Here is a 15,595-nt window from a genome sequence, read left to right on the forward strand (position 1 = left end):
GAGTTCTTGGGATGAAACTGTGTCTGAACCACGAGGTCCGTACAGGAAAGGCTTTGAAACGTTTTGCCGTGGCAGAGACAGCGTGTGCTTAATGCTGTATATGATAATTCTCTTTCTGATCAGCTGCTGCTGTGATTCACACTCAGATACAGTGATATAAATACTCCGAGTGGTGCAGTGAGAGTAATATGGAAAAAGATGATCAGCTGTGGCAACTCCTAACGGGAGGAGCTGAAAGAAGAAGAAGAAGAAGAAGAAGAAGAAGAAGAAGAAGGAGAAGTGAGAGTAACAACACTGAAGCAGTTATGGTATTTGGAATACTATAGCTGTTATCTGGACCATTATATTGTTACCAGTTAATTACAATCAGATGCATTACAATAAGAAACAATATGTGGTTAGTTTCAGTGTATTTATAAAGCCGTGTCAGGAAAATAATGAGTAATCACACAAGAACAGTAGCACTGCTTTGACGCTGGGTGCCGCCAGTCTGCAAAACCAAGCGGAGAACTCGCACGACAAGGCATGAGGTACCGTGGAAAAGTGCGTGGCTTTACGCCAAGTGTAGGTTTTATACATCGTGATTTGAACGTGGAAAAGTTCTTACCTAACATTTCTGTGCGTACACACCGTTTATACATGAGGCCCCTGCTCTCTCAAAGCTGGTGAAGGTGAATTACCTTCAAGTGAAGAAATACGTCAAATTGCAAGATGGGTTCACATTTGAGGAGTTTCTAGACGAAGGTAAATTTGAATTTAATTATGTCTGTTTCAGCTGATTTGAAAAGGTAATTTTATTGACATTTATAACCAAATGTATCTTTTTTTAGTAAAACAAAAGATTGGGCTTACAGCATACGATGTCCTTCAAGTCTTTAATGAGACAAGTACTAATGTGGAGGAAGATATTTCTCAAGAGTTAGTTCAGAATAACCCAAAGATATGCTTCACAGTAAGATGTCCTCCACAAGGACTTTTTGCTGAGCTGGATGTTTCTGGTGGTATGTATTTTTTTCTGAAATGCTCAAATGTCTTTATAAAATATCTGAACATGAATCAATATTGATCTTCCCTTTCACCCCTAGCTACCTCAACACCAAGTACATGCACTGATAGACTTTCAAACTCCAGCGATGTCGAAGGGTTGGAGAGAACTAAACTGAACCCATCTGCAAGCTCAAACTCTAAGGCCAAACAGGTCAATGTGGATTTATCTGCCTTCATGGATAACTTTTTTTGTGTGTGATGTCATCATACCATTCCTTCATATTATTTTATCTTTAATAACTAGATTGTTCAAAATGCCCTGGAAGAGAAACCTGGTGGTTTGGATGTTCTCAAAGAATATGAGTTGACTAAAACACTGAAGCACAGCACGAGACGACAGCTTGTTAATGTTCTTGTTAGCCATATGACAGATGTTCATGGGTAAGCTATCAGAGAATTAATAAATCAGCACAATATCAAGCTTGCTTTGCATCCATTCATATAGATATGGAGGTTTAAGTTTTGGATAAATGACGAAGTTTTTCTTAATCTTGTAAAATGTTCAGCAGGATTCCCACCTGTAAACAGAGAGAGAGAGGCATATGTCTTGGGCTTTGTTTCTCTTTTCCCTGCTCTAAGAGACCCAAATTCACCGAAGGGCTATGTAAGCACACCTCATTCACTTTCATGTTCTTTTATGTAGTTGAATACTGCAATGATTTATTTAAAAGAAATACCTGAATTTTATTTATTAACACTTTTTTTTTTTTTTGCAAGTATTTGACATTTTTTATTTGGTGTGATTTTTAATGTCAGTGTTTTATGTAGTTCTGACTTACCATCTACTCAAAGCACCGTAATGTTCCAACAGTGATGGATTAAAAGCCAGAAGACTGCATAACCATCATCATCAAGAGTGTCCATGAGAACCCTAAATACAAAGACAACTATTTCATTTATGTGAGGAAGAATGCCCAGAGGGGACTGGGTGGTCTCTTGGCCTGGAATCCCTGCAGATTTTATTTTTTTTTGTTTTGTTTTTTCTGTCCACCCTGGCCATCGGACCTTACTCTTTTTCTATGTTAACTAATGTTGTTTTATTTTAATTTCTTATTTTGTCTTTAATTTTTCTTCATTATGTAAAGCACTTTGAGCTACTTTTTTATATGAAAATGTGCTATATAAATAAATGTTGTTATTGAGATTTAATAAATGCACTTTATTGCTTCCTTGTTTGTTCTTTCATTTTAGGAATATTTTTATGATCCAGAGAAGGGAACAGGATTTATTGCTTGGTGTCTTAAAATTTTGTCAAGGAGGAATCCAAAACGTGTTTATTTGATGTCTCCTGAGACTGGTGGGCCAAGTCATTGAAGATGAATAGAGGACACTGAATGACTTGATGGAGATACATGCAGAGAAGCCATTTCATCCCTTCTTCACACAGCTGATGAGACTGAAGTTAGGCAAAAGATGAAGCAAACCTGTAAGCATCGGCAAGAGCTCGTTCATAACCCAGAAAGGTCAACTGACATCGTAAAAATCTTTCCAAGATTTTTAGACGTGAAAGGGTTGGTAACTATAAAAAACCTTTTCTGTTTATTTCTTGGTTTAACTAGTTAAGTGTGATTCAGACATGATGCCTTTGTTTTGTTGTATGCAATTTCATTACGTAAATCAAGACTTTATTTTGCTGTTCAATGCTGAAACATCTGCCAAGTTGCTTGAGCAATGGGAGATGGCATTCAAGCCAAACGTCATTGAAGAAGCAAAGTCTCTCACTTTGACAGCAGAACTTCAAAGTCACATCAGTGCAGCAGAGACACAACAGTCTGAAAGTGCTAAGTGGTAGTTTGAGGTTTTAAATGGCAGGCAAGGCCAGCTATTCTACATACTAATTTCTATTTCTGAACATTGACCCCTTCTCAATATCCATCAGAATGGGACAGTGACATTTCCTCTTTCTTGTTGCTGTTGCATTTGTTACCGCCGTCTGCAGGGAGAAAGAAAGTTAAAATCAGTCCGACTGATGCTAAAGACAGGCTTGTACATTTTCATAAGGTACATTACAATGCGAGATCAATGTCTTTGCAATGTGTTGTACAGTCAGAGATGCATTTATTTAGTTGATCCTGAAGGAAGCTGTTCTCGTGCTTTTCACCTATGGCCAATATATAGCATTCATTTGTTAGACTTATTGATGGCATGCAAACCTGATCTCAATTTTAACCATGTCACAGTGGCCTGCACTTGTCTGTCTTTTCTTGTAGATTTTCTTCCTTTCGGACATGACATGAATTTACAAACAGCTACGTATCTTGTAGTTGCAGATAACCTCCAGACTTACTTTCTGTTAAATTTTAGCTGTGGCACTTTTCACATTTTCACCCTGATAAATTGTTGTTCATGGTTTGAACTGTTTTAATGTATTAAAGAATTCTGTTCTTTTTTGTTTTAAGTGCTGTGCATTTATCAACTGTAAAATATAACTTGTCATTCTTTTATAATCCTGTACCAGCATTGAAGAACATCTCAGGGTGAGAGAAGGCCACCAACCATACCTACTTGCAGTAGGACGGACCAAGAAGAGGATCGACAATTTTGATGTCGTTGTTGACAAGCAGCTCATCAGCTGTGCAGGAATCACCTCCCTGAGTGCCATTGATGAACTTTTCAACGTTCATTACGTCTTTAACCTAACCTATGAGGAGTCCCTGGCAAATGTCTACACCTTTCTACAGACAACAGTCTACAACATTGACATCGGTCTAACAAGCGAGTCGCCAAGAGTAAGAGAACTACGTGTGAAATTGTTAAACAATGTTTAAATGTTTTAACTGTAAGAGTTTGTATGCAAATAGCCAGCAACTGATATCTCACTTGCAAGTTACACGCAGTTTCTATCCTTCATTGAAGTTCAGGTTGATTTGTTTGCAAGGCGATTGTAGGCGCCGGTTTTGTACTTTTTCAGGGTTTAGGAAACATTTAAACAGTGTTCATTTTGAGGGTAATGGTTTGCATTATGTAGAACCACAGTCGTCCCAAGATGTTCATAGTAATCAGTTCAGTTCTATACAGACAGGAGTTGGCGATTCCCAAGGTGCCTCGGATTTTAAGAACAATGGTGTCAGTGATACCCCAGCTTTTCCCACAGATTGTTTGGAGAACAATGAAGACTGCCCTTGTCAAAGAGATACAAAGGATATGTGTGCTTCAATTTTGGCCAAATTACAATTCAGCAATGTGGCAAACAGTTTAATTTCAGCACTTGTCTCCGACCTTGAAGAGCCTACTTCTGAAGTTCACACACAAACTCACCAAAAACTATTGTCAGCTATTGCTCTTGATAATCCAATCAGGTTAGCAGTCGAGAATAGTTTTACACATTTTGACAACCCAATTATTTCATTGATAAATGGGGTGTAGTTGAGTCAATTGAAAATGGACTTGGCATGAGGTATGATGTGAGACGTAATAAAAAAACAGGCTGTTATGATTAGGTCTCAATGAGACACCTTTGTTTACGTACCAGTATTAGAAACTGTAAAATGTATGTGTCAAAATTCAGATGTATGTAGATTGATTAGGGAATCTTCAGAAAGGCAGAGATCAAATGATTATGAGGACTTTTGTTAATTCAAGGCTTATCCATTATTTTCCAGACATTCCACTGCGTTGCAGATCCAATTATATTATGATGATTTTGAAATGGCAAATCCCCTTGGATCCAAACATGGGATACACAAAGTTGGGGCACTTTATTTTGTACTAAGAAATCTTCCACCCAAATTCAATTCAACACTGATGAATATCCATTTAGTAGCACTTTCTCATGCTCATGATTTGGGGTTCCAGCCCATATTGGAGCCTTTTGATCCATGACATCAGTATTCTAAAAACAGATGGCATTGATCTGCCAATTTCCACAGGGAAAATTGATGGCACTCTGTGTCAAGTGAATGGAGACAACTTGGCAATGCACTCAGTCCTTGGCTTCTCTGAATCTTATGGCCAGTATTTCTGTCATTTATGTTTGACTGAAAAGGCAGATGCCCAGGTTATTTACAATGAGGGTGACCTAAGGGTTGTTTTACGTGATTGTGTAGTCTATGAGCGCCACTGCCTTCAATTGGAGTCGGACCCACAAATCTCATCGCTATATGGCTTCAAAAGAAAATCGTCACTCAACAGTCTGAAATATTTTCATGTATGCCGCAATTTCTCTTTCGATGTAATGCATGACATCCTAGAAGGAGTTGCTCAATATGAAACTCTTTGAATATCTTTGTCATGGATTGAATTGGTTTCCAGAACATATGCCTATGATTATGGCTATTTGGAACAAAAGACTCGTCCCACACGAGTGAATCTAGACCACAAAGGAAATGGCTTAGGGCTGAACTCAATCCAGGCACTTCGTCTTTTAAAAAACATGTCGTTAGTCTTTGGTGATATTGTGCCCAGTGGAGATGAACACTGGCATTTGCTTCTTCTCTTACTTCAAATAGTCAACCTTGTATTTTCCCCATGTCTCTCTGAAGGCATGACTATTCTAATGAAGTATTTGATAATTGAACCCACTCGAGAATTTACTGCCAAAGCATCATTTTATGATCCATTATCTTTCCTCTATACGTAAGACCGGTCCTTTAGTACATTTGTGGATCATGCGATTCAAAGCTAAACAAAGTGTTCAAAAATACACTCAAGAATTTTAAAAACATCACCAAATCTTTGGCAAAAAGACATCTGATATCCATAGGCTATCTTTGGGAAACATCACCTTTGAAACATGTTGAGTATGGACCAATGAAAACATTTTTCTGGGAGAGTGTTGATGATGGCAAGCATTTAGTAGGAATGCAACAGAATCCCATGCACAAAACCATGTACTCCATGAACTGGGTGATAATTGATGGAACCGAATACAAAGTAGGCCTCGTCATTTGCAATAAAATTGAAGACCAACTTCCAGTTTCCAGTCAGATTCGAAAAATACTTAGTATCGACAACAATACTGTATATTCTTTTTAGTGGATAAACTTTTCACTGAGCATTTTTCAGAGCATCTCCATGCATTTGAAGTGTTGGGTGAATGTGGCATAGCTGAACTCATCAAAGCCAATAGTATGAGGTTTCACAGGCCATTTGACTTGCAGAGTGTATATGGGGGTCTGACGAGAGTCAATAAACTGTATAATACCCCCATTTGTGCCGCTTTAATTGGCATGTACAGATATTTACTTTAGATAGTTATTGTTAAATGTATTCACAATTGACCCCTAAATGTTTAGTAGAGTACTGGAAATGGAAGAAGAAAAGACTGGGAATGGATGGGGCACAATGAGGATCAGGGTTGTATTATGAGGAAAGAAAAATCAGTTTGGTGATGAAGTGTGACAGAGGATTGATTCTAAATTAAAGAGGTGGACAGTGACAATAAAAAGGGCCATTTTAATAAAGCCAGTGGTACGTGTGGACAGTCCATTAGAACTCTGACCTCGACGGTGACCTTATGCGTATATTGTAATTCCAGAATTTTACTTTGATTTCCTACACATTCTGTCCAATCAGATGAGCTCTTTACTATTAGTGTCTGGTCAGCGCAGCTCCTGATTGGTTATTGTTAATTGTCTGTGTTGTGCTCCGCCCCAGTCCCGTTACACACTCCCAGATTTCCTCACTAGTTTTCTTTTCCCTCCTTTCAGACTTCTGTCCCCTCACACTGGACATCAACACGGCACACAGAGACCTCCGTCTGTTTGAAGGGAACAAGAAGGTGACATGTGAGGGGACAAAGACTGAATATCTTGATCATTGTGACAGATTTGACTGGTGGTCTCATGTTCCGTGCAGAGAGACTCTGACTGGAACTCGCTGTTACTGGGAGGTGGAGTGCAGTGGAGACAACATGAGGACTGGAGTCGCTGATAAAGGACTGAGCAAGAGAGAAGATGGTAGGGAGTCCCTCCTTGGATACAATGACAAGCACTGAGGTTTGTAGTGCTGTGTGTCACAATGACAAGCACACTGTAATCAGCGCCCCCTACAGCCCCAGAATAGGTGTGCATCTGGACTGGCCTGCTGGCTCTCTGTCATTTTATAGTGTCTCACACACAATGACCCTCCTGCACAGGTTCAACACCTCCTTCACTGAGCCCCTCTATCCAGGGTTTAGTCTACTTTATAACTGCAGTGTAGCAACAAACCATCTGACACCACGTGACCACTGACCAGTACCCTCCACCGGTCACTTGATGTCTCCACAAGCGCAGGACATCTTTGTGTTCGTAGTTTGGGGTCAAAATGAATTTAACGGAAGGTGGTGTAGCAGTACGTCTGTGACTGAATTTGGTGTTGAGAATGCAGGGTGAGTGTGGCTATCACGGCCTCTATTGTTATTGGATTTGAGGAGCCAATCAGCTGTGTGTGTGTCATAGTGAGGGGCGGGGTGTGAGAGAGAAATGTGGATGTAGCAGCAGTTAAATATTTTGGTTTGCAGTGCACAGTGAAATATATAAGCGTTTGTTTTAGAAATATAATGAAGAGATGGCTGAAATGGTCAAGTAAACAAGCAGAATGTTTCAGGGGGATGTCGAGTAGGGAACTGGAACTCTGTGATGTTCTTTAATGCCCCTAGTAAGTCTTGCCAGTTGGCACGTATGCAGTTATTATAACAGGATATGTGCTGAATTCAAGTGATATTGAAGAACAAGGACATTATGGAGAAAGACTTCAATCTTAGGCTGGTTGTGTTCTACACTAAAGTACCTTGTGTCTTTAAACCAATCAGAGAATGATATTCAGGCATTAATTCAGCACTGTTATGCAAATTCAGTTGTTTATAAAATGGTCCTCTGCCCCTTCTTTTTGACCATTCCCTAACAGACTATTGTGATAAATACTTCATCTTCGGCATTTCTGAGGAGTAAATTAAAGCTGCAATGGACGAGTTTCCTCCTGCCTGATTATTCACTCAAAGGTTTTTTATGAGACTTGTCCTAGTAGAGGAAATGTTTCTTTCTTTAATAAGTTAATTTCTTCCACAGAGGGCACCTCAGACCTACAGATACTTGTCTGACCAGAAGGGTCCCCATGTTGATTCACAACACATGACCCCGAGTGTCATTGAAAGTCAACTGTTTAAAATTCTGCTGTAGCAGCACTGCTGAAAGGCACTATATAGACTAAGTATCAGCAGCTCTGGAATAGTGACTATGTGTAGGAGCGAGTGACAGATGGGACTACTGTAGAGAGTCCCCCCCTCCATTGGTCACTCAAGGGGTCCATCATTTCTGAATCAATCCACCATGGACTCATGGGTCAATCGGATGTCGGCCATACTGATGAGAGTTTGGTGTTCTACTGAGTCACTTGATGTCACATTAGACATTAAACTTCACCAACTTCTTCTTGTTTCCAGATTTGTCAATTCTGCTATTCTGGAAATTTGACATTCTCAAAAAAATGAATTCTATGTGAAGTTTGGGATCTCCTTTCAGGGGACAGAGGAAAATCAGACATGTCAGTTTGAAAGGCTTCTTATTCATTCAAGCAGAAATGGTCTGAAATTTTACCTTGTCTAACAAGCTGGAGATCGATTTCAAATAAATATACACTTGGATAAGATTAAATTATACTATTAGGGTTCTAAGTTGATTCAGTAGGTGTGATAGACGAGGTCCACGTTATCAAGCATCCACCGTCTGACCCAGTGACATGTTTTTGTGTGAATTTAATGTAAAACCTCAACCTTGCCATGCAAGAATTAGACAAGCTGTAATTCTGTATATCTGGAAACATCTAATGTATTCCTGACTGAAGTGTCGATGAAACTCCTCCAGTATAATTAATTCTCGTTTATATTATTGGACGAAGTATTCTGCAAATTAAATGTATAAGCAAAAAGCTAAAAGACACTAAAGTTCGACCTCACTTAAACCTTTAAGCTGCCTATTCCAAAAATGCCAGTGTTTGTGGTCATGTTGTCAGGTGCAGCTCTCAGGTAGACATCTTCTTTGTCTTCTTCTGTCAGCTGCTCCAGTTAGGGGACACCACACTGGATCATCTTCTTCCATATCTTCCTGTCCTTGTCATCTTGCTCTGTCACCTCCATCACCTACATGTCCTCTCTCACCACATCCATAAACCTTCTCTTAGGCCTTCCTCTTTTCTTATTCACTGGCAGCTCTATCCTTATCATCCTTTTCCCAATATACCCATCATCTCTCCTCTGCACATGTCCAAACCAACGCAATCTCGCCATTCTGACTTTTTTCTCCCAACCGTCCAACTTGAGCTGACCCTTTAATGTCCTCATTTCTATTCCTGTCCATCCTTGTCACACAGAAAGCAAATCTTAACATCTTTAACTCTGTCACCTCCAGCTCTGTCTCCTTCTTTCTAGTCAGTGCCACCGTCTCCTGCCCATATAACATAGCTGGCCTCACTACCGTCCTATAGACCTTCCCTTTCCCTCATGCTGATACCTGATCTAAATCAGGGTGTCCAACTCTGACCCCACAGGGCCGCAGTGGTTGCAGGTTTTCCTTCCTGACATTTTCTTAATCAGTAACCAATTTCTGCTGTTAATTGACTTCTTGTCCCTTCCCTTTGTTAATTGAAGAATCCTCTGAATTGTTTCTTTTTTTTCTTTAAATGGCACCCAAATAAAATGAGATGTGAATTGAACCAACGATTGACCAGCCAGGGGGTATCAACATGACCAGTTGGGGTATCAAACTCCCACCAGTTTCACTCAAACCAGTTTCTTAATTAGAAGCCGATTGTTGTTGTTAATTGAACTCGTTATTCAATTCCATGGCTGTGCTCTCGTTTGACCGCAGCAGAAAGCAGATCAGCATCACCGAGACCTTCAACTTTCCTTATTTTCTGATACTTTATGACAGAAAAGCTTATCTGGTCATGTGTTTGGTCATTTCGTATTTCATTACTGTTTGGTTGCTAATTAAGGAATAAAAGAAACAGACAAGGAGTCTGAGTCTTAAATAGCAAGTCAATTAAAATGAAGAGTGAAAAAAGTTAATTAGCAGCAAAAATGGGTCATTAATTAAGAAAATGGTTAGAATGAAAACCTGTGGCCCTCCAGGATGAACGCTGGACACCCCTGATCTAAATTAAACAAGGAAACAGTCAAGTCTCCATATGCGTCATGTGTTCTTGAAAAGGGAGATGGTAAGCAGGCGTGTGTGTGTAATGAAGAGTTACTGTTAAGGTGAAGACATCGATCTCACCAAACAGCACAATATTGTACCTTGTTTAACAACGGCAAAAAAAAAAAGAAAAAAATATTATAAGATAAAAATACTATTCAATACTACTAAAAGATAAAATGACTATGAACGTGTCTACCTGTACTCACCTTATTACCTCAGTCTATCCCACCGGACTCCCTTTCACTCATCAGTATATCCAGCATGAGGTATTCTCAGTTTTACATCTAAACACAAAGCGTCAAGTTCGTCATCTGAACAGTGCTGTAGACTCCTTGAGGAGAGGTTTGATCAGCCATACACCTCGATACACACACAGCCAAGGGACTGGCAAAGCAAGGAATGAGATTAACAGTTGGATCAGCAATCTTGGACTGTGACTCACGTGTGATGAAAGGTGTGAGGCCGAGCGTCTGTGATGTGGCACTTAATTCTAGGGAGGCAACAGTGCAACACGTCCAAGTAACACAGTCAAGAAGGATAAAGATACAAAATGGCAACAGGCCACACTTACAATTTAATAATAAAAACAGTTTATTAATTGTCAATTCATTATTAACACTAAATGCTCATGTATTAATAATCTCTAATGTACAAGGACTCCAGGAACTCAACGTAAAAAAGCAAAAAAAATATTTAAAGTAAACAAAAATGTCAAGAACATTCACATTGTAACAGGCCTGACTCATTTTGGATTAACTCTGCTGGTTATCTGATGAAACACAGAAAGCAAGCTGATGAAATATCAGCTAACAGGAGCGCCGCAGAACAATCCCACCACTCAGGTGAGTCCTTCTGAATGAAGACAGACCAGGGAGGGCAGCTGGCTTTGTTCACGTCTTACAAGTCTGTCCTTCTCAGAGTGCCATCCACCTTGTGCTCCAGTCCCAAACTCCAAATGTGCTACGGGGTGCAGAGGGGTTGCTGATCTGGAAGTGTCACTCTATACAGGGCTGATGAATGGTGCCATAAAAATCAACAAAAGTGATTGATCACAAATGTCACATTACGTGTTTGTGTGATCTTTGTGATGACATTACAGTTTCAGAACATGCTAACTGATAAATAACAGACTTATTCAGTGCATGGTCACAGATTTGAAATCAAAACACATGATCTTTGAAGTCTGCATGCCACGGCTGTCCTCAACGGTCCACTCAGGAGTGACTGATAGTTCTTTCCACCAATCAGCTTTCTTCTGTTGTTTTCAGTTGGTACCTGCCTTTTCTGTGCTGTCCTCAAACTGAAACCTGAACCAACACATTTGGAGTATAGAGCGTCCTTCACACACCACCCCAGGATATACTGACATGGAGCAAAGGGACATCCGTTATATTTTTAGATTAATTTATCAAATTACCAGCTGGGTCAGCAGAGATCCCTGTGTGTTTCTGCTTTGTCTTCCCTTTTTCTTTTATATGTCAGACAATAAAATCAATTCATTTCATTTTCATTGTGTTCTGCATTCATTATGGTCTTCCATTTCTCATAAACTTTTTATTATTATTTTAAAGTAGGAGGACCACTTTCAACATTCAGAACAGCTAAGAGGTCACATTCTGGACAGCAATGGGGTTTTTCCTCAAAAGTGAATTCTCATGTGGAATTTAAGAGTCGTGCTGTCTGAGAAATGCATGCCACAATCAGAACAGCTTTGCTTCTTACCAGAATATATTATTTTTTTTATATGAGAATAGAAATCCACATTCATTAAAACGGTAAGGTTTCTGTCCAGTATGAACTCTCCTATGCTTTTACAGAGAATTAAGGGATGAGAATTGCTTGCAATATTCCAAGCATTGGTGAGGTTTCTCTCCAGTGTGAAGTCTGATGTGACTCTGTAGGGTGCTTTATTGTGAGAACTGCTAATCACATTCAGGAGAACAATAAGGTTTCTCTCCAGTATGAGTTCTGATGTAGCACTGAAGTGAGTATAACTCTAAGAATCGTTTCCCAATTCAGATCAGCAAAAAGATTTTACTTCAATATGGATTTTGGCCTGTCTATAAAGACATTTCTGGCTTGCACATTTACCACATTCAAAACATACATACTGCATTTTCTCTTCCATGCGAGTTTGTGTGTATACTCGAGAACAGCCAATGTTGAAAAACCTTTTTCTACATTGAGAACAGTAATATGGATTCTCTCCAGTATCGATTTCTGTGTGCCTTTGAGAACTGTGTTTGTTAGAAAACTGCCACATTCTGGACAACACTAAGGTTTTTCTCCTCTGTGACTTCTTCTGTGCCTCTGAAGATCGTTTCTCCATAAGAACGACTTACCACATTCTGGACAGCAATGAGGTTTTTCTCCAGTGTGAATCTTTATATGCCTACTAAGATCACTTTTGTGTGTAAATTGTTTTCCACATTCCAAACATTTTTTTTCCCGTGTGAATTTTGATTTTTTCCTTCACTTGCTGTCGGTCAGTTTTGATGGCTTCTGTCTGTGTTAATCCAGCAGCAGGGAGAGAACTGCACTGCAAAAAGGCTGCTCTCAGGTTCTCAGATTCTCTTGCTGCTTTCTTCATACCTTTCTCTTTGTATTGAGAAGAGGGCTGACCAAATAAAGGTGGAGAGATGCTGCCATTTTTCTGTAAATCTGAAATAACACAAACATTTTAAGTATTATTATATTATTTTTTTCTTGACACTTTAATTCAGGATGACTTACAACATTTGAGACACAATTGGTTACATTTCTCTTGTTCTTCTAAATGGAGCAAAGGCAGGTCACGTGCCTTGCTCGAGGTCACATTGTGTCAATAGCTGAATTTGAACCTGCAACTTCAGGGTTTGATTTCCACATTCCTATCTACTCCCTGCCTTTTAAAATAAATGAAACAGTACAAGTAAAGTGTAGCACACTGGTTGGAGTTTCTTCTTCAAACTGAGATGCCATTTCTGGGGCCTCATGTATAACGCCGTGCGTAGAATTCGCACTATAACATGGCGTAAGCACAAAAGCCAAAATGTGCTTATGCACAGAATAATCCAGATGCAGGAATCTGTGCGTACTCCAACTTCCATGTCCTTCCGTTACATAAATCCTGGTCAGCGTGAAAAGTAACGCTCGTGCACGCGCTTTATGTAACACCCCAACTCCTCCCATAATTAGGCCTCTTTGAATATGCAAATCAATATAAATCGCCCTTAAGCTCAGCCTTCTGTAAAAAGACAATGGGAAAAGCACGGGGAAAAATATAAGAATTTCAGCGAATACCAAGTAGAGGTAAAGGAAAAACATACTATTTGTTCAAATAAGCCGTGGTATAATCAACAAAAGGAAGTTGATCGAGTGACATAGCGTGTTAGAGAAACTTGAAAGCTCAGATATCAGTCGCCGTGAAAAGGCAAGTCATAGCCCACTGTCTGAGTGTCATATGAAAGCTTATTAGAGTACAGAGAAAAAAAAAAGGCACACAGTGGAGGGAAAAGGCATAAAATGTCAACTTCAATCTCGAAATTTCCACTTTAATCACGTAGTTTATTTTGTCATTAAAGAAGAACATTATAAACTTCATCTTAAAATCGTTTAATTAACCAGTTTCTCAAATCACATCATAATTAAAGTAGCACGTTAAATGCTTTGTTTTGTATGTGATCTCCTATGTGCTCTGTGTGTGTGAATCACTACGTGCTTCTTAAACCGGCTCTCTTCCTCCAACAGAAAAGAGAATCCATTACATTTCTGATATTACAGCTCTCAGAATAACTAAAATAATGAGATGTATACGTGATATCATTTTCATGATGATAGGAGTTAAAGCACGTTATTAAACATGGGTTTCACGGTGCAGTGATTGTGCACGACCTTCGAAGAAATTATTTATTCCAGCAGTACTCATGGGCAGCTCTAGGCTTGTGGCGGCCCTGGGCAGAGAAAGAATCGGTGGCTCCTTCGCCCGCCAATGTCAATATGGTATCTTATGCACAGCGGATGGCCTCGTCCGTTGTGTACACTGCATAGCCGCCTCGTGCTCATGACACAAGCGTTTAGCAATTGTCGAAATTTGCTGCTGCATTTTTAGCCGTGCCATTATTTTCTGTTTTATATTCAATATATATTGGTGTGGCCGCATCTGCAGTCCTTGCTTTTCTTTCTCCAAGTTACTGATCGCCACACAATCAGCTCTGTAAAAGACGTTAAGCCATCTGTAAGCTTAGAGCGCCGATTCTTCAAAATGTTTAAGAAACATTGAACTATCTTCGTTTTACATGTTTAACTATTCTATCCTTTACGCCAGTCCCAGTGAAGAATATAGATTATTTAAATGAAGTTAAAGTTTTACCTGTATAATATAGTCAACATATTTTGCTGAATTTCATCTTAAAAATTATATCGTCATCATGTGTAAATAAGCACTTTATAATGTGGCGCAGGTTGTGTAATATTATAACTGTAGTGCAAGTTTACAGTGAGGTAATTGTACTTATAAGTACAAACAATTCTACAAGGTGCAATTGAGTGCGTTTATAGTTCTTGGGATGAAACTGTTTCTGAACCACAAGGTCCGTACAGGAAAGGCTTTAAAACGTTTTGCCATGGCTGAGACAGCGTGTTCTTAAAGCTGTATACCGATAATTCTCTTTCCGATCAGCTGCTGCTGTGATTCACACTCAGATACAGTGATATAAATACTCCGAGTGGTGCAGTGAGAGTAATATGGAAAAAGGATGATCCGCTGTGGCAACTCCTAATGGGAGCAGCCGAAAGAAGAAGGTGCAGTGAGAGTAACAACGCTAAAGCAGTTATGGTATTTGGAATACTATGGCTGTTCCCTGGAGCATTATATTGTTACTAGTTAATTACAATCAGATGCATTACACTAATAAACAATATGCGGTTAGTTTCAGTGTATTTATAAAGCCGCGCCAGGAAAATAAGGTGTAACCACACAGGAACAGTAGCACTGCTTTGACGCTGGGTGCCGCCAGTCTGCAAAACTGAGTGGAGAACTTGCGTACAACAAGGTATAAGGTACCGTGGAAAAGTGCGTGGCTTTACGCCAAGTGTAGGTTTTATACATCACGATTTGAACGTGGAAAAGTTCTTACGCAATATTTCTGTGCGTACGCACCGTTTATACATGAGGCCCCTAGTCTGGCCACTCCATGTGTGGTCTTTACATTTTCTGCTGCTGTCTGTTCAATTTCTCCACCTTTCTCTTATATGTGAAAGACCGGCCTGATGCGATCAATCAATCACTAATCAAAATCAGTCAATTTTCACTCCAAATGACTTGACTGATGAGCAGCAAATTAGCAAAATACAGAAACAAGTCTTAGTCAGTCTAACAGTTTAATTGCCTTCCTACAAGAGATAAAAAAATTTGCAGTTTGTAATATATGTGCAAAAAGACCTCCGTCATG

General features: G+C 39.4%; 2 protein-coding genes and 1 pseudogene across 3 annotated transcripts in view; all 3 read left to right on the forward strand.

Moving 5' to 3' along the window:
- LOC120528485 (zinc finger and SCAN domain-containing protein 2-like) overlaps nt 1-15,595 on the forward strand; it is a 422,905-nt gene that overhangs the window by 230,422 nt on the left and 176,888 nt on the right. The window lies entirely within an intron of this gene.
- LOC120528477 (zinc finger protein 502-like) overlaps nt 1-15,595 on the forward strand; it is a 691,287-nt gene that overhangs the window by 187,623 nt on the left and 488,069 nt on the right. The gene's annotated exons all lie outside the window — the stretch shown is intronic.
- On the forward strand, nt 1,076-3,815 carry LOC120529049 (annotated as a pseudogene).

This window comes from Polypterus senegalus, chromosome 4 (assembly GCF_016835505.1).
Source record: "Polypterus senegalus isolate Bchr_013 chromosome 4, ASM1683550v1, whole genome shotgun sequence".
Lineage (NCBI taxonomy): Eukaryota > Metazoa > Chordata > Cladistia > Polypteriformes > Polypteridae > Polypterus > Polypterus senegalus.